At 39.9% G+C, this 19,298-nt stretch overlaps 1 long non-coding RNA gene across 2 annotated transcripts; it reads right to left on the bottom strand.

Annotated features, from left to right (window-relative positions):
• Positions 1-6,011: 6,011 nt before the first annotated feature.
• LOC140146755 (uncharacterized) lies at positions 6,012-10,870 on the bottom strand. Of its 2 annotated transcripts, none has more exons than XR_011858298.1 (3): positions 10,377-10,870; positions 7,399-7,493; positions 6,012-6,547 (listed from the first exon to the last, which is right to left on the bottom strand). It is a non-coding gene; the product is annotated as an uncharacterized lncRNA (long non-coding RNA). The 2 variants fall into 2 exon arrangements; XR_011858299.1 differs by lacking the exon at positions 10,377-10,870 and adding an exon at positions 10,019-10,216.
• Between the last annotated feature and the right edge of the window lie 8,428 nt (positions 10,871-19,298).

Genomic DNA, 19,298 nt, shown 5'->3' with positions numbered 1-19,298 from the left:
AGGCTGGTCGAGTGCAGATCCGTCGAACACGCTTTTCAATATGGAATAAATGCTAACCTCATCTTGACATCATCCAAGCAGCAAAGTTCATCCCATTGGAAAAGCGTTATCCAACGGATCTACAGTCGACCATTCTGCTACCCATGGCCAGAAAATTGCTTATCTACGTTTGTTGCACAACATACATTTATTACTGCAACCACTCGGGTATAAGCCCACCCACCCTAGACGGCAGATTTCACTTGAAAATGGGGGTGGGCTTATCGGGAAGGGCTAGTGTTTGAATTTAAAAATAAGAACAATCACCCCCCATTTGTATATGTCTAATGTGCCAGTAATTTCTATCATCTATGTCAATTTCTTAAAATAATATGGGAATGTTAATTATCAACTGATACTTTTTTTTATATTTGTTCTTAAATATGAGAGCAAAGCATTGATTTGATTTAAAAACTTGGCCAAAATTTAGTAATGGGCTTATACCTGAGTGCACCCTTGTTCCCAGAATGTTTTGAAAATAAGGGGTGGGCTTATAGCCGAAGGTGGGCTTATACCCAGGTGGTTATGGTATTTACCAAATTCCCCAAACTCCTGGTCTGTGACATAAACTTTGACATAATGTGGGAATTTTCACACAATGTATTAAAGCTCATGTAGTGTTGTGTACTTTGCCAATTTTGAAATACCTTCGGATACCGGCTTTTTTTAAATTTGTGATTTTTCTCGCAGTCCTATACATGAATGAACATAATTATTTGAGGATTTATTATTTACGTGGCATGTGTGTTAAGCGGGAAAAGCACAAATATTAATGTTCTGTGAAAATGCCCACTTTTACAGTATTCATGTGCCATGGGGAGGGCTAAATTGGGATGAGCAAGAAATAATTTCTGGCAGGAAAAAACTAAAGTATATGGGATGCTATACAACAGGCTGTATCAAAATGATTGATACACAAATAGTTGTGATATTTGCAACATAGAATTCTCTTGAAATGACAAAAGTTTATATATTGATCCACAATTGGGTTATTTTGTGTTGCAGTCTTGTACATACTTGTACTTGAAACTTGGGTAATAATCATTTTGATACAACCTTATAGTAGGCCAACATATGGCTATACATAGTGATCAAAAAAACTACCAAATACAAACAAAACTAGCAAAGTTTTAATTTAAAGCATGAGCAAATTTTGGGAGTTATTTTATTTATTACATGGAGACTTCTGGATACACAATTGGAATTTAGAAGTTAGTTAAATCCTGTTAAAACCGATATCAATGTATTGTTCTCATCAAAAGGTTTCAGAAAAAGAATAGTTTAATCTGCCTCCGACATACAGTTCCCGAGTTATAGGCAAAAAGGTCAAATTTTGGGGTCCACAGGTGTCCACAATTGAAAAATGCTCCTTTTTTCATCCAATACATTGTTTTGGATGTTTTGTTCCATATCAATAGGTCAATGGTCAAAATAGGTCATATAATATCAACATGCAGGGCTCAATTGATTTTGATCTTTTTTGCCCATGTTACTAAGATAAAAAAGGGTAACAAAGCACCCGAGATATGGTAAACTTCTTTTTTTCTACCTGTTTTTGCAAGCAGAGCACTCTGAGACCATTTTTATTAAAATCAGAGAATTTTTAAATGTGTGTTCCCCCTGTGGAATCCAAATTTTGACATTTGACCTTTTCCACTATAACTGTACATCTGAGATAGGTCAACCTAAAATTATCCTTATGACAAGAGGAATACATTGACATGGTTTCTAACGAAATTTGACCAACTCTGAAATTTCACCCCTGCATAAAGAGCCTTTTTGGATTCATGCAAATTAGGCACTGTTCCACGCTCCTGTGAGATGTTGGCCCAATGGAGTAATATTCTAAGTCCAACATGCTCCAAGAGCATGTTTTGAATGCACACTGCTCCAGGAGCATATTATATGCTCCTGGAGCAGTGTGCATTCAAAACATGCTGCTGGAGCATGTTGGACATGCTCCTTGAGCATTGTGCATTCAAAACATGCTCCTGGAGCATGTTGGACTTAGAATGTTACTCCATATTATTCATGCTCAGAGCAGCTCTTCCTGGAGCATAATTTAGGACCAAAATCTCTTTGAGATTTTGGCCCAAAATTATGCTCCAAGAGCAGTTGCTCCAGGAGCATGAATAATCTGGAGTAATATTCTAAGACCAACATGCTCCAGGAGCATGTTTTGAATGCACACTGCCCAGGAGCATATATATGTTGGACATGCTCCTTGAGCATTGTGCATTCAAAACATGCTCCTGGAGCATGTTGGACTTAGTTAATTACACCAGATTATTCATGCTCAGAGCAGCTCTTCCTGGAGCATAATTTAGGACCAAAATCTCTTTGAGATTTTGGACCAAAATTATGCTCCCAGAGCAGTTGCTCCAGGAGCATGAATAATCTGAGTAATATTTAAGTCCAACATGCTCCAGGAGCATGTTTTTAATGCACACTGCTCCAGGAGCATATATATGTTGGACATGCTCCTTGAGCATTGTGCATTCAAAACATGCTCCTGGAGCATGTTGGACTTAGTTAATTACTCCAGATTATTCATGCTCAGAGCAGCTCTTCCTGGAGCATTATTTAGGACCAAAATCTCTTTTGAGATTTTGCCCCAAAATTATGCTCCAAGAGCAGTTGCTCAGGAGCATGAATAATCTGGAGTATATTCTAAGTCAACATGCTCCAAGAGCATGTTTTGAATGCACACTGCTCCAGGAGCATATATATGTTGGACATGCTCCTTGAGCATTGTGCATTCAAAACATGCTCCTGGAGCATGTTGGACTTAGTTAATTACTCCAGATTATTCATGCTCAGAGCAGCTCTTCCTGGAGCATTATTTAGGACCAAAATCTCTTGAGATTTTGGCCCAAAATTATGCTCCAAGAGCAGTTGCTCAGGAGCATGAATAATCTGAATTCTAAGTCAACATGCTCCAAGAGCATGTTTTGAATACACACTGCTCCAGGAGCATATATATGTTGGACATGCTCCTTGAGCATTGTGCATTCAAAACATGCTCCTGGAGCATGTTGGACTTAGTTAATTACACCAGATTATTCATGCTCAGAGCAGCTCTTCCTGGAGCATAATTTAGGACCAAAATCTCTTTGAGATTTTGGCCCAAAATTATGCTCCAAGAGCAGTTGCTCCAGGAGCATGAATAATCTGAGTATATTCTAAGTCAACATGCTCCAAGAGCATGTTTTGAATGCACACTGCTCCAGGAGCATATATATGTTGGACATGCTCCTTGAGCATTGTGCATTCAAAACATGCTCCTGGAGCATGCTGGACTTAGAATATTATTCCAGATTTATTCATGCTCGGAGCAGCTCTTCCTGGAGCAGCTGTTCCTGGAGCATAATTTAGGACCAAAATCTCACAGAAGTACAACTACTTGGATATTGTGACATTTGATGTTTTTTTCAAGCTTTTGGGAGATGGACGCATGTGAAATGGATTCTGTTGCATTTAGTAGTGGGTAATTTCATATTTAGACTGACCTATGATTACACTAGGGGCTATTTTAACGTGCCTCACTGTCACGTTCGTGCAATGAGATAAAAGTGTTGATGAAGTAGAGTGCGTTTCAAAAATAAAAAATTGACATTTTTACCTGCATGTGACCGTAAGAAAGGCTCTACCATTGTCTACTATTAAAGCATATCTACACGGATTGTTAATTGTCACTGTACAAATATTTTATCTCGGCACGTACGTGACAGTGAGACATGTTAAAATAGCCCCTGGATTACACAGTGTATAGTGCTATCTACTGAAGATAACAGACACACTGATCAGCATGCGGTGTAAACTGTTATACAAATATTAACTGTCTATGAGTGTGATGGTGAAATATAATCACGAGGTGAAAGATGGATTGTTCCATTCCACGAGCCGAACGGCGAGTGGAATGGAACAATCCATCTTTCACCGAGTGATTATATTTCACCATTACACTAATTTAAGACAGTTAATATTTGTTTTATATCACTCATGCATAAATTCTATTACTAAAATACTATTTAAGGTAGGAAATACATTTTTTCATCAACATAACACCATGTTTTGCCGTGATATATTTCACATTTTGGGGTCCACCCCATAACTAAATCGGCGAGTCCAAGAGTCAGCGCACGGTTTGGCGCAGGCGCAGTACGCCAGAGCACATGATGGTAAAGACTATCACACGGAGAGGGTGATAGTAAAAATGGCAAATGGTAATCAACCAATGAACTGTCTAGAATTTATGTATGAGTGATATAAAAAGTGCTATCAACTGCAGATAACGTATATACCACTGATTACAGTGTATGGTGTTATCTACTGAAGATAACAGGCACACTGCTGATCATGCAGTGTAAACTACTATCAACTGAAGATAACAGATATACCACTGATTACATACCGTATAGTGCTATCTACTGAAGATAACAGACACACTGCTGATCGTGCAGTGTAAAGTGCTATCAACTGAAGATAACAGTGTACCGTATGGTGATATGTACTGAAGATAACAGACACACTGCTGATCATGCAGTATGAAGTGCTATCAACTGAAGATAACAGTGTACCGTATGGTGCTATCTACTGAAGATAACAGACACATTGCTGATCATGCAGTATGAAGTGCTATCAACTGAAGATAACAGATATACCACCGATTACAGTGTATGGTGTTATCTACTGAAGATAGCAGACACACTGTTGATCATGCAGTGTAAAGTACTATCTACTGAAGATATTAGATATTACAGTCATCTTGGGCTATTTAAATGCAGGCACTTAATTTAATGCCCTGTGGCCAGATGGGTGCTGACATTACAGGTTGCAGACAGGATGGGTCACATGGGCATTAAATTAAGTGCTTTAAATAGCCTAGGATGACTGAGAGTGCTGATCTACTGAAGATAGCAGACACACTGCTGATCATGCAGTGTAAAGCCTCAACTGAAGGGTTATTAGTCAATAAATACAGCAACTTAGTTTTAATCCATAAACCTTACCCTAAATGTCACCCTTACCTGTAACCTAAGCCCTAACCCAGACTCTAAAATAGCAGTCAGTTGGTCACTTTTAGTTCCATTCCATGCATGTTTCAGAATTATCACCTACCAGCCCAGTCTAATCAAAAAATGACCCACCACTAAATGCACCAGAATCTATTACATATGCACCCATCTCCTAAAAGCTCACACAAAAATATCAAAAATTACAGAAAATCCAAGTGGAACATTGCCTAATTGGCATAAATCAAAAATGGCCACTTATACAGGGTGACATTACAAAGTTGGTCAAATCTTGTTAAAAAGCCGACGATACCAATTTATTCCCTCGTCATAGGGATTGAGTATACAGCTCTTGAGTAATAGGGAAAAAGGTCAAATGTCAAAATTTGGCTACCACAGGGAATAAAGATGTAAAAATTCTATGATTGTGAGAAAAACAAACTCAGATTGCTATGCTTGCAAAAACATTTTAAACAAAGAAAAGTTTGTCATATCTCAGGTGGTTGTTACTTTGGTAACATGCAGTGGGGGTAAAATCAACAAATTATGCTGAAATTTGCCCCTAAAAGTAGACAATTCCCTAATTTTGGGTTTTTAATGGGGGAACAAGGGGGAAAGAGTTGTGACTGGGGGAATAATTTGAAACCAGTTTCATTAAAATTAGAATATTTTTCAACTGTAGCTGCCTGTGGACCCCAAAATTTAACCTATCACCTTTTTGCCTATAACTCAAGAACTGTATGTTGGAGACAGGTCAAACTATACTTTTTCCCCATTCTTATATAGATATTATCCAGAGTGGAATAACTTTGAAATCTCACACATGCATAAGTGGCCATTTTGGATTCATGCAAAAATTAAGCATTGTTCCACTACTTTGACTTCTGGTGAATTTTATTGATATATTCTTTAATATGTTTTTCTGAAAAGAATGGATGATAAATAGAACTTGCCCAATTACCCCTCTAATAGCAAGCATCTTAGATCATTGTATGAGGGCCTGCTTGGAAAGCAGTGGTTGCCACTGAAGTAGTTTAAAGATTTCACAAATCAAATCAAACCGGTATAGGAGTCGAGCTCACAGCCTGTCTGTACTAGGTGGTTATATGAATTATGTTGCAATTAGTGGTGGGTTATTCAGGTTAAGCCCTTATTTACCTTTGACTGGGCTACCTCTTCCACAACAGTTTTAAAAAAACACAATACAGTGTCATTCATGTGAAGTCACAAATTTAGCACTCCAGTTCTTAAATATAGTCTGATAAAATGTCACTTTAATATATTACCAAAGATAATTCATTTCACCTCTTGATTTTTGCTGAATACTGGTACTTTACATTATACTATAACATTGTTTGCCAAATGTGTAGATTGAATGACCAACAAGAAAATGTACGCTCTATACAAAAAGCATATTTGTTTATGGCAGCTATCATTCATGAGATGCATTGTAGATTGATGTCCTGAGGTCCCTTTTTCAAATCATCATGCCCCTGTGAAACAAAAAAATGAAACAAAAAAAGCTTGAATTATAAAACCATTTGATGTATGAGCAATATTATTGCATGCAATGCATAGATGAAATCTACCAACATGAATTTCAACCAATGAATTTCTTGGATCTTGTATTCTATATCTACCTGTAGAAGTTTAAACTGGAGCTGGAGGTATGATTGGGAGGTCTATTTTTGGAGTCGGGGTACTGTGTCAGAACATTCAGAGCTAGAACAGATTTGAAAGCTGAAGTTGTCTGATGAGTAACGGGGGAAAGGTGGCGCAGCAGTACAGGTTCTACCTCAATAATCAGAGTTTGCAAGTTTGAGCCCCAGCAGTGCCATCGTGTTGTGCCATTGTATTGAACAAGGCGGTTTACTTCACTTGCCTTTCTCTACCCAGGGGTGAAATGGGGAGCTGTTAGGAATATTGTCCATTTAGTGCCGTCCAAAGGTATGAGCATGCTTTAGGCATTGTATGGCAGCTGACACATTCTAACAACAGCGGAATAAATTTAAAGCGCTTTGTTACATGTGAAAGGCGCTGTATAAATGGCAACATTTATTAATATTGGATGTAAGCAAGTTGTTCCACTCTTTTACTGAATGAAAGAATTGAACATTGTACAATTCGTATCGTCTGAACATTTTCCCCAATACTTGACTTGGCTATGAAACTGCTTAACCCTAACCGCCTCAGGGTTTTATTGGCAACGGGAAGGGAAAGAAGGAAGGAATAAAGAGAGAAAACAAAGAGAGAAGTTGTTTGCTCTGGGTGGGATTCGATTTATCCCAATTTTCAACAATTTGTTTTCTGTATTTAGTTTTGATGTTGACTGTAGTCTACTTACCAATTTACAGCAACAGATCAATTGTATCTTCACAGACTCTTTATAGAGATAATTAATCCATTTCCACATTTCCACACATTGATAAGCTAGGTCAACTGCAAACCAAACACACACAAACATAAAAGCATTTAATATAAAATATGACTAAGGGACCTATCGTTATTTACAGCAGGGGGAATGGGCGTTTTGGAAAAAATATCGACAAGAAAATTCGCGTCTGCTCAAAAGTTTCGGATACCCCCTTGTTTTCCCGGGGTGCACCGCTCAGTCCGACACGCCGCTAGTCCGACAACACAAATTCCCTATACTTAGAGGTGAAAATGAAAAGCACGGCGCTAGTCCGAAAAAAAGCATCGCTAGTCTGAAAATGAAAACCACTGCAACAGTCCGACACGCCGCTAGTCCGAATCTGAAAACACAGTTTTCATTCCAACACGCCGCTAGTCCGAATTACACTGCGCTAGTCCGAATTTGGAAAACACTTCTTCAGTCCGACACTGCGCTAGTCCGAAACTGAAAACCATGGCGCTAGTCTGAAACTGAAAACCATGGCGCTAGTCCGAAACTGAAAACTACAGCGCTGAAAAACACTGCGCTAGTCCGAATCTGAGAAACACTGCGCTGCCGAATATCAGACTAGCGCAGTGTTCCCCAATTCAAATTCGGACTAGCGCAGTGCTTTTCAAATTCAGACTAGCGCAATCGTTTTCAGTTTCGTACTAGCGCAGTGATTTTTAGATTCGGCGCAGTCTCGGACTGAAAGAGGGTTTTCCAGATTCGGACTAGCGCAGTGGTTTTCAATTTTGGACTAGCGCAGTGGTTTTCATTTTCGGACTAGCGGCGTGTCGGACTGGCAAAGTGTATTTTAGATTCGGACTAGCGGCATGTCGGACTGGTGCAGTGCATTTCAGATTCGGACTAGCGGTAGACCATTATCATACGATCATCAAGGATCTACAAGTGTGCTGCTGTTGCGTGTCGGCGCATGCGCGATGTCTTATGCTGGTTTCATACTTGCCGCTTTGAAGACGATTTTGCTTCACTGCGCAGTTGACACGTAATCGGCCAATCAGATTATCGGTCTGTTGTTATGATTGTGACTTGCCCACTTCTGTGTTTACGCTCTGCAAGCTCTCAAAATGTAAACAAATGCCGTTCTTCTCTGACAAAAACTGTAGTTTGTACCATGGACGAATTAAATTTCAACCATTTTTTTATACCAGGCATTTAATACACAATACCGGTACCTTTTACAGTTCCCTGCATCCTTTGATTGCGTGTAGTCATGGTAGTGTTAGTGTTAGGCCTATAATTTGGTTCATCAAGTTCGGTAGTGACCTAGGTGCTTATTTTGCTCGCCGCCCCAGACAAACAAGTACCTAGACCAGTGACTTTGCTTCACGTAGTGAAGCCGACACTGTGAAGCCGACACTGCTTAGCAACGACTTTGACAAGGACGCATACCCAGACGCAAGCAAGCAGATTATGTTCACGTCTACAGAACATGTTGCATTTGACGCGAGCAATAATGGCGCAACAATCACGCAAACGAGCGCGTCTTTCTCTCCAGACATGCACGCTTATTTCTCCGCGTCCGACCACCCGACCAAAATCACCTTGGATACGTGGCTTCACCTACTGCCATGGTTAAGTATGGGCACTCATAGGTCTAGGTGGTATGTCTATGCTTGCCGCAGTATCGAATCGCGCGCGTAAAGTTAAACGCCGCGTACACGCACGCTGCAGCGCCGGGGGCGATTTGTCAGCACGCTTGCGGCACAACCGCGAAAGAGCATTGACATATCACTATCAAACTTGAGGTGAACCCACAGAATTAAAAACAGAGAATCGGGACTCGGCCGCCATCTTGATATAGGCATGGAGCAAAAATTAGGGGTATTCGGTTTCCCTCGGAATGCACTCGAGGCATTCGTTGTCATGCAAGCGCGACATGGATGAAGGGCGCATTTGAGAGTCGTGCCTTGATGCGACCTGCACGCCAGTATCAAGACGCTTCAGATGAGACGCAAAATTGTTTTCGTTCGTCTCACAAGCACCGTCGGCAAGGACCCGAATACCCCAATTTTCTCCCCATAGCTAACGGTGCGATTGTATGTGGCGGTAAAGGGAGTCCCGGTTCTCCTTCTGTGGGTGAACCAAATTATAACTTTTCAATTAGAGGTAGTCATTGACATTGTGACGTCAACGCCGCCATCTTGTGGGTATCAGTACCTAAGATCACCGCGTTGACGCTTGACTGAAGAGGTGCGCAACGCGTTGCGACTACCGCGTAATCGACGACGTAATGTCTATCGCATGGCATGCAGTACGGCAGGACCCACTAGATGGCTGATCCCGCGGAAAAGGCTATTGCTGTTGTCGATTGCTCAGACCATTTCGTTCTTATTTCCGGCAGAAACCTAATTAATTAACCTCAGCTCAGGCTCAGCAAGGTCAAGGACAATGTCAGGAATACGTGTAACTTCTGTAAGCTCATGAACATATTAAATGAATACATGAATTACGTCCATGTTAACATGTAACAACTAACATCACGACATGATGAACATAAGTTCATAACATGCCAGTGTATCTCACAATTACAAACATGTAAGCTTACAAAATTAAACATTGGCCCGGGACCGGGCGGGACTCAGTCAGGCCGATCAGACAGTCACATTCTCTCAGAATTCAGCCCCGGCTTCAGCTCACGACAGGCAACTGCAGACAACAAGGCTAGTGGAAAGGTTTGTGTACTCAAAGGAATGATCAATCATGATTTCGATCATACATCAGGCGACAGGAATGCACATCCGTAATAATTTTACCTTCCTTGGCATGACCCGGAAGTTTTTGACTGGTTAAAAAAAAAAAAATTGACAACATCCGATGTCCTCAAAATTTACCCGCAAAAATCAGTTTCTAATTTCGCTTTTATCAACATTCGATTCCAAAAACAAGTATAATGTTTTAAATACCTTGTTTCTGCCGTGTGCCCGATTCTGCAGCAATAAAATATAATCCATTTGGCCCGGCCATTTGGTTCATCTTTGTTGACAAACTCCGCTGAAATTGAAATCCGTCGATGTGTGTGCCTGCCAAATCTCTTTGTGTTTCGCCGCCGACCCTTCGCCCCGCCCACAATTTCTTAAAACTTTTTACAGATTTTTATCTGCCCAGGCTCCGACGTCACTCTGCCCTAGCGACCAGGCTGCCCTAGCGACAGTGTGACATGTTGGTCAGATAAAAACTGCCTTCGTTGCTCACCCCATCTATCTAAGAGATCAAGCATTAATTATGCATTCAGAACCGGCAAGACTGATTTACACCGAAGTATTCTGATTGGTCCGCAATGTGAATATGAATATTTATCGCGAAATGTCAATATGAATATTAAGTAGATATCATGCATACTTAATGAAGTTCGGCCATCTTTCATCTTGATCATGTCAAGTATATAGTGATTTATGAAAGGTTCGATCGGGAAAAGTGGTGGCGCTATATTAATAATTAATCAAACCAGCAGGGACACGATACGATGATTCGATCTTTATTGAATATTTTTTTATGATATTTTCTGATCACTTTAAACAAACAGAAAGAGACAAAAATAAGATAAATGAATACATAATATTTTAAAAATGTATTTTATTTGACAAAACATTTTACAAACAATACAAGAATGCCTACAGCTCTTGGTGGAAGGGTAGACTATAATTAAAGACAGAGATAAATGCAATTTATCGCGTCTGATGTCACTGTCAATTACGATCCTTGATTGGTTTACACAGGTTAATCAGCGCGTAAAGGAAGGCCGATCTATCTGGTGCTGATCGGAGAAAAGGAATAGCAGCAAATGGCGAAAAATTTCGTACTTTTACAAGGCAAAAAGCAGCTTTTCTAGGCATTGTGGACATGGTGCATTCACCAAAGAAAGTTTCCTACTATAAAGACCTAACTTTTGAGATGGTTTGCATGTCGAAAGGTGCAAAATTAACAATACGGCGCCCGGTTATAAATCCGCGTTCAGCAAGTCATCATCACGACACTTTGTAAACAAACCGTGCTCGAGTTTGATTGACAGGTGACGTCAGACGCGATAAATTGTCTTTATCTTTGTCTTTAATTATAATTCCAATCAGCCGTCTACACTTCGCATGTACCGTATGCTTCGTAGTGACGACTGATTATCTTACAGCCCATATCATGACGGACTTCTGAAAACTATTCAATGCGACTTTGGTTGTGCGCCGTAGCGCGACTGATTAGCGGCGCACGTGTACCGCGTCGCTGTACCGCGCCGCTGTGACAAGATCGCGCTCTGAACTTCTAAAAACAACAAACTCGGTCAAAAGGTCAATTTGGACACAACTGCGCATGCTCTATGCCACAGGAATCCTGTTGCAAAATCCGTCACTTTTTTTCCACGTAGTTTTCTCAGTCGTCAATCCAGACGGTTGACGACTGAGGGCAGCAGTCTAGTGGAAGGGGCGGAACCAAACTGGCTGCTGTGGAGACTACTGCAAGAATCGATCAATCACACAAAACTGTTTGCTGATTGGTTCAGAAATGGTGATGTCATCAATCAAGAAAAACTAATCGATTTATTGGTTCAAAATAGCCTCATAGAAAAGTACGAAGTTTGTTGAGCATCGCAGCTTATCGGTAAAAACGTGACCTTTAACAAAACAAAAAAATCGGCACAGTGCTTTCGTACTGCACTTGCGCAAGCCAAATAGTCCCCAGAAAAGTCATTTGTTCAGATTTATTCGGGGATTTATTCAAGATTCAGACATGTTATTGACTATTTTTTGATATTCCTTACCTATCTCTTTATTTAAATTATAAAGAAATAGTGAAGAAAAGTTAAGAAGTAGTCAAATAATTTCTGATCTGAACTAAATCTTAAGAAATGTACCTCCATTGGTTTCCGTCTGTAGTTACGCATCTTAAATTATACAGACCAGAATAATCTCTAGCACACACAGGGAACCAAGATATAACTCGATTATCGTGACTATTTTGGTCTTTTTTACCCAAAAATAATACTTTTATCGCCTGAATTTCAATAAAATCTGGAGTGCAATCGATTCGAAAATAACTTAGCCAAACTTAGAAACGAAACTTAAGTCTTCATATCAGTCATTAAATGATCCTTAGCATAAAAAACCAACAGCGTATTGTGGCCTGAAAATGAATGCTAGTTAGTTGCATGACAAAGGCACTGATAAGCTCCGCTCAGAGCCAAAAATCATCGCGAACATTTTTTGGGCCACCCTTTACAGACCTCAAAAATTTCAGGCCCCCCCTTTTTGACATGAAAATTATGGATCAACCCCATAGAAAAGTATATAAACTCAATTTTTCCAGGAATATTTGTGGTCATTTTTTTCAGGCACCCCCCTTAGGAGGGTCAAAAATTTTCAGGGCCCCCTTTTGGCATCAGGCCCCCCTAACAAGTGTTTGTTAACGGTCCCTTATATTATAGCTAGGAATAAATACCAGACTCTTCTCAAGTAGAGGTCACTTCAAATATCACTTCAACCCATCCCTATATGAGACCATAAAACTGTGAATCGGGGATGATTTGAAGTGGGTACTTACAGGGGGGTCAAAGGGAGAGCTGCCTCCCCCCCAATGCTGACCACCCTGATATTTAAGATAGTTTCATCAATTTTTCCCCCTCCCCTTCAAAATTGCCTTGCCCCCATCCCCTGCCAGGCTGCCACTGGTAGGGGCCTACTTGATGGTCCAATATCAACTGTATACATAATCTGTCTTATCGATATGAAATGTATGAATAAAACAGAGACATTGTAATGTCATCTGACTTGCTATAGAGTGAATTTAATAAATAATAACAACATATAAACACATTGATATGTTGGTAAATCAAACCATGTCACTGTCTTACACCACTTGATTTCTTTGAGGGTTGCAATTGGCGGTCTCCAAATTTCAGTAGGTTTTCATTACAAAATATGGTAATTAAGTATCTAATTTGCATAAATTATGCATATCAAGCTTAATAAGTGCACAGATTATCTGGATTATCCCGTATGGGTTACAGTGATGAACTTTGGTGGGGAGTAACAGCCAGAGGTTCTTGACCTGATTAGATTTTCAGCGCAAAAGACGTAATTGCAAGGTCATTGTGGGGTCATCCAGGGTCAAATTGCTGTATATTGTTGCAGATTCATGAAATTTGGTGGTAACGACCACCCTATCAAGACAAAAAAGTTCAAGGTAATTTTGGGGTCATTCGGGGTCAAATCGCCATAAATTGACACAGGTTCATGAAATTTGGTGGGAATGACCACCTGAGCAAGACAAAAAAATTTCAAGGTCATTTTGGGGTCTTGTGGGGTCAGATCGCCATAGATTGTCGCCGGTTCGTGAAATTTTGTGGGAACGACCACCAAAACAAAACAAAAATGCCAAGGTCATTTTGGGGTCAAATCGGCATAGACTGCTGCAGGTTCATGAAATTTGGTGGGAACGACCACATTAGCGAGGCAAATAATGGTCATTTTGGGGTAAAGATTGCACTGGTTAAAATGATGCGCATCAGGGTGGAGACATTGTGGCCGACGCTTTGCGTTGAGAACTGTGCTACGAGAACCAGGAAACTCTAGTTTCTAATAATGCTAGACAGGCTCCCCCCCCACCCGAATTTCATAAGAAAACTATAGCGCGACCCACGGCGTACCAGACAAAATTTCCAAGATTTCCTGATGACCAGCACCCGGAATGACCTAACCAGGACAAATGCATGCAAATAAGCTAGTGCTGTCATGGACATATTGTTGACATCAGAAAAAGTTGCAGATGTCGACATAAAATTTAGATTTACAACATTTATCAACATTGTTTATGACACATGGTACTAATACGAAATAGTGGTAAAATTATGTTAAGAAATACTCGAAAAACAATTTTAAGTGCGATTTTTTTCCCGACATCAGGGGCTCCGAATTCCAAAGATGTTAAATATTGGAGGGGGCAATGGTACCTGGTTCAAATTATTTGGGGCCCAGTGGTACTTTTCCAGAGCCACCAAAATTGTTGGTTCCAGAACCACTGGACTGGACATGTTGACAAGAAACTAGAGCGATAACCGCACCATAGCTGAACCATGTGGCTTCGGCAGTATATTGTGGTAGGCCTATACCTACAATTGAAGCATTTTGAAAACTTGACCTTTGACCCCTTTATTGCCCCTTAATGACCTGAAATGAATTTTAAAATATTTGCAACATGTTTAGAATGTCATAAGAATCATTGCGTTTAAATTTCAGCTCAATCAGAGCATTTTGAAAAACTTGACCTTTGACCCCTTTATGACCCCTTAATGACCTTAAATGAATCTTTAAATGTTTTTAAAATGTTTAGCATGTCATAAGGATCATTGCATATAAATTTCAGCTCAATTGGAGCATTTTGAAAAACTTGACCTTTGACCCCTTTATGACCCCTTAATGACCTTAAATGAATTAAAAAATGTTTTATACATGTTTAGAATGTCATGAGGATCATTGCATTTAAATTTAAGCTCAATCGGAGCATTTTTGGTTAAAATGACCTTTTTTGACTCCTGTGACCCCTGGATGACCTCTGACGTTTGGAAATATTTTTATTATATTCTTTATGTTTTTCTCTTTTTATATGACACCACTCATGGGGTCATACCTTCGTGGCATTTAGAGATATGTCCATTTCAGACCAAATGGTTAGTTAGGGACCTAGTAACCTAGTAACATACACAGTTATAGGCTGATACCATTTCATGGTTCAGCAAAAACATTTCAATTACAGCACTATGCAAAGCACAGAACATTTTGCTAATTTAACGCTAAACTAGGTCAAAATGGCATTACATGACTAACAAGTTTTTAACATTAGAGGCTGTGCAATAATTATGAGCCCCCCCCCCTCTCGGCCCGCCAAAAATTGCTTGTCCCCTCACGGCCCACAAAAATCTTTGCCCCACCCCTTTGCACATGCCAAAACTTTGGGATCCCAATTTGCAAACCTTAATGGTCTAGATAAATGTTGCGAGCACAGCGAGCAGGAAAATTTACATAAAAGCGTTTCCGTACTGTTTTCGTAAGCCTTTTAGAGCGTTTTATTTAAAAGCCGCCCCACAGCCCCATGAGTGTGCCAAAAATCGCTTCCCCCATTCTCGGCTGGCCAAAAATTGCTTGCCCTCCTTTCGGCTCGCCAAAAGTTTCTTGCCCCCCCCCCCCATTTTACCCTCCCCAGGGCTCATAATTTTTGCACAACCCCTTAGTCAGCAAGAATCACTTGCAAGTGTTTTTGTGGAACTCTTTAAAATCTTCAAAAAACAGGGGCTTCATTGTAAGGTTTCCTGGCAGATGCTGAACTATGTGAAAACTGCTGTATTTTGTCAATTTTCGGTAAAAGGGGACATTTTCAGTGGCATATATTTCTTTTTGACATTGGGGGTGGGGATGGGGGGAAATTTCTTGAATCCTAGTGAATCCATCATCTTTTGGCGACAAAATAAGTGGTACAAATGCCATATTGAAGCTCAACTTCTGAAATCATGGTACAAAAGTGGAATAAATTCGCGCGAAGCTCAAAAAAAGTTAAAATGGCCAAATATGGGTTAATTTGGTCAGAAACCCATAATACAGGCCAGTGGCGTAACCAGTGGGGTGGCCGGGGGGGGGCAAGCTTCCCCCCCCCGGACACAAAAAAAAAAAACTGGGAAGAAGAGCAAAAAATTGGGAAGGGAAAAGGGGGAAGGAGAGAAAAGAGGAAGAAAAAGGAAGGAGAAGAGAAAAAAAGGGAAAAAGAGGGAAGAAGAGAAAGGGGAAAGAAGAAAAGATAAAAAGGGGAAGGGAGGAGAGAAAAAGGGAAGGGAGAATAGAAAAGGGAAAGAAAGAGGGAATTTGAAATTTGTACTCTGAAACACTGATTTTTTAGCTTCTAATATGCCAAAAACCAGGAGCTTCAGGGGGCTCCTCCCCCTTGACCCCCGCCGCTGCTTTACCCCTAGACCCCACCAGGGCCCTTAAGGCGGGCCCCTGGACCCCACCCGTTTAACGCTCCGCGGCAAGCCGCTCGCGACTTTTGGTCAAGAATTGGGAAATTTTTCAATCTTGCCCCCGGAAGGTCAGGTCTGGTTACGCCCCTGATCAGTGTTTACTCTCTCTGGAAATTGAGTGCGCCAAATGAAGCATTTCTCCCCAAATTTAACTCAATTTTGTCTCAGTAATTCCTCAAATTGACTAATTGTAATGGGCCAAATGCAATTTTCACTGGGCCAAATTTGAGACATACAGCCTCTGAGTAAACACTGCCCCTGATACAGGCGTCAACATTGGGGGGTGATTGTATGGACCATCCCCTACCAACCTATATTGGGGGATTTATCCCCCCCGATCTACGCTTATGGACATTTTTGAACTGCGAACAGGTAAAAGGGGGTCTTTTGGAGTTCAAGCGCGAACAGTCCGAAAGTCATGGGTCTTTACTGGGTCTACAAATCTCGTAGCTTCTCGTATAGAAGTCTGGTAGGGCCTACAAGTGATTTTCTCAGTGGAGAATTTATTCTGTTTTGTATCACATTTTGTAATGTCTATTACTGTTTTCATGTATCATGTCATGTGTATAATTATATATCAGGTGACTGGTCTTCTAGGACGACGAGTACATTTGTATTGATGGAACTTTTCCTGAATAAATAACGAATAAAATAATAAATATTATTTGGTGGTCTGCGCCCGTAACACCACCGTACCAGTTCAGTGCGTCCTCTATAATTATACCAGGCATTTAGCATTTTTACAAACTTTGTCAAAAGTCATGTAATTTCAGCAATATAGAGGGCGTACTTTTAATTTGTCTAACTATAAATCTGTCTATCAGCCTGCCAGCAGGATACAGCCATGCTTCGAAAAAGAAATATCAAAATTTCGTAATTCACGTAGGCCCTACAGTTTGCCGTAATTAAATGCTGACAAATTGAACGCTGTCGAAATTAAAACACTTAGAAAATTGTCGTAAACATCGTTGATGTGTAAGTGATCATAAAAAAATATTTTACGATATTTAAACAGTTTCCTTTGTCAAGAAATAATAAATAATAGACATATTTCTATTGCCTTATTATTTCGTGGATATTAAAAATAAAATATTGAAAAAGGTAAAAATCCAGAACTTGAGTAGGCCTATCATCCTATTTGGAAGTTGTTTGTTTTTTACTGGGGGGCAAATTCAGCATAGATCAAAATGTCTTAATACCTGAAATCTTTACAAAATATTCAAATCCATTGGATTGAATTTTAATCTTAATTTGTCATCTCGTAAATAACATTATGTTAGAATATATCGTCAAGATGCGCCTATGCCCTATTCGTAGAATTTCCATGGTATGGCACACATGACCAGGCTCCTCATCTGTCACAAAATCCCAACAAGAACCAACTGAACCTTTAATGCTGATGGGATTTTTACCGGAGGGCACTTGTAGTTTGTGCCTAATGAATTCCCAATCTTTACGTTTTCAAAAAATGTTTCCGATCTGAATATGAAAGCATAATGTGAAGACTTTTTATATACCTTTATAAAACCCGACATTTAAACATTTTCTCGGTAAATTCTCGCAACCTTTTCTAACCGTGCTAATTCGCGAATGTCTAAAACGTTTTGTGTTTGCAGGGATTATGGCAATTTCAGTTTCAATGGTTTGTGTACGATTAAGGCATGGAAATAGTAATTATTTTGTTGAGTCCTCTTCCTTTGTAATGAAGAATAGATAAGAGGTATTCAGTGGCGTACCGTGGCCGCCCCAACTCCGGGGGGGCTGAAGAAAATTCAATTTTGCCGCCCCTTCCTCAACAGCCCGAAAAGGTTGACCCAATTTTTTTCTCGGTCGTTTGAAAAAGTGAAGAACAAAAAAAAAGGGATTTCAGGCGCTAGCGCCCTAAAAGGATCACATTTTTATGTATAGTACCATTTTTTTAAAAAAATTTATGCTTTATCAAATTTTTCCGCCCTTTTTTATTTACTAATTCTTTTTGCCGCCCCCTTCGTTTTTGCCGCTCCTTCTTCCGCCGCCCCTTCATTTTGGTCGCCCCTGCTTTTACCCCGGGGGGCTGGCTCCCCCAAAGCTCCCCCAAAATACGCGCATGGGTATTAGTCACAGGCGATCAATTTCGTTGTGATTCCTTCTCATTTACTATTTCCATGGAATTACTGAAGGCGAGCCACTCGGAGCCAGGCCCGTAACCAGGATTTATTTGGGAGGAGGGGGTTATTTTGAAAAAGTGGACCTTTCTCAAAATATGGACTTTTTGACCAAAAATGCATAAGGCCAATTACAATTGATCCTTAGTTTCCTGTTTCCCTCGCGCGTCCAAAATCAAGAATGGAAAAATATTTAATTATTTTATTTTTATTTAAGTATTTTCATCTTTTAATTGACTTTTTAATTACTTTTATTTGCTAATATCTGTTTTTGATCATCTCAACTTTGATTATGAGTATAAAACAAGAACATTGTAGGGTCCCCTACTAATATTAATGTAAAAAATCAATTATAAAGGTAAAATAATTAAATCCGTAGTCTTAGTCAAAATGACCAAATACTGTTGATAAGGCCGTGTAAAATTAATATTTTGGTTCTCGTGGCCTTCCTCCTGAATTTTTGGGATTTGTCAGATTTTTTTTTTTTTTTTTAGATTTTTCAATTTTTTTAGACTTTGGAATGATTTATGAAATCTTCATACATATGAATAAGTTTATTAGAGAATAAGCATCACTTCCAAGTCTTTTTGTGGTACTCTAGGGGGTTTATCCCTCAGAATCTCACATTTGAAAAAAAAAAGGGCCTCATCGTTTCCTCGCGCACTGTTGGAGAAGACCGAAAACTA

The sequence above is a fragment of the Amphiura filiformis genome, chromosome 2, assembly GCF_039555335.1.
Source record: "Amphiura filiformis chromosome 2, Afil_fr2py, whole genome shotgun sequence".
Classification (NCBI taxonomy): Eukaryota; Metazoa; Echinodermata; class Ophiuroidea; order Amphilepidida; family Amphiuridae; genus Amphiura; species Amphiura filiformis.
The sequence above is the reverse complement of the archived record's forward strand: the minus strand, read 5'-3'. Positions and strand labels throughout refer to the sequence as shown.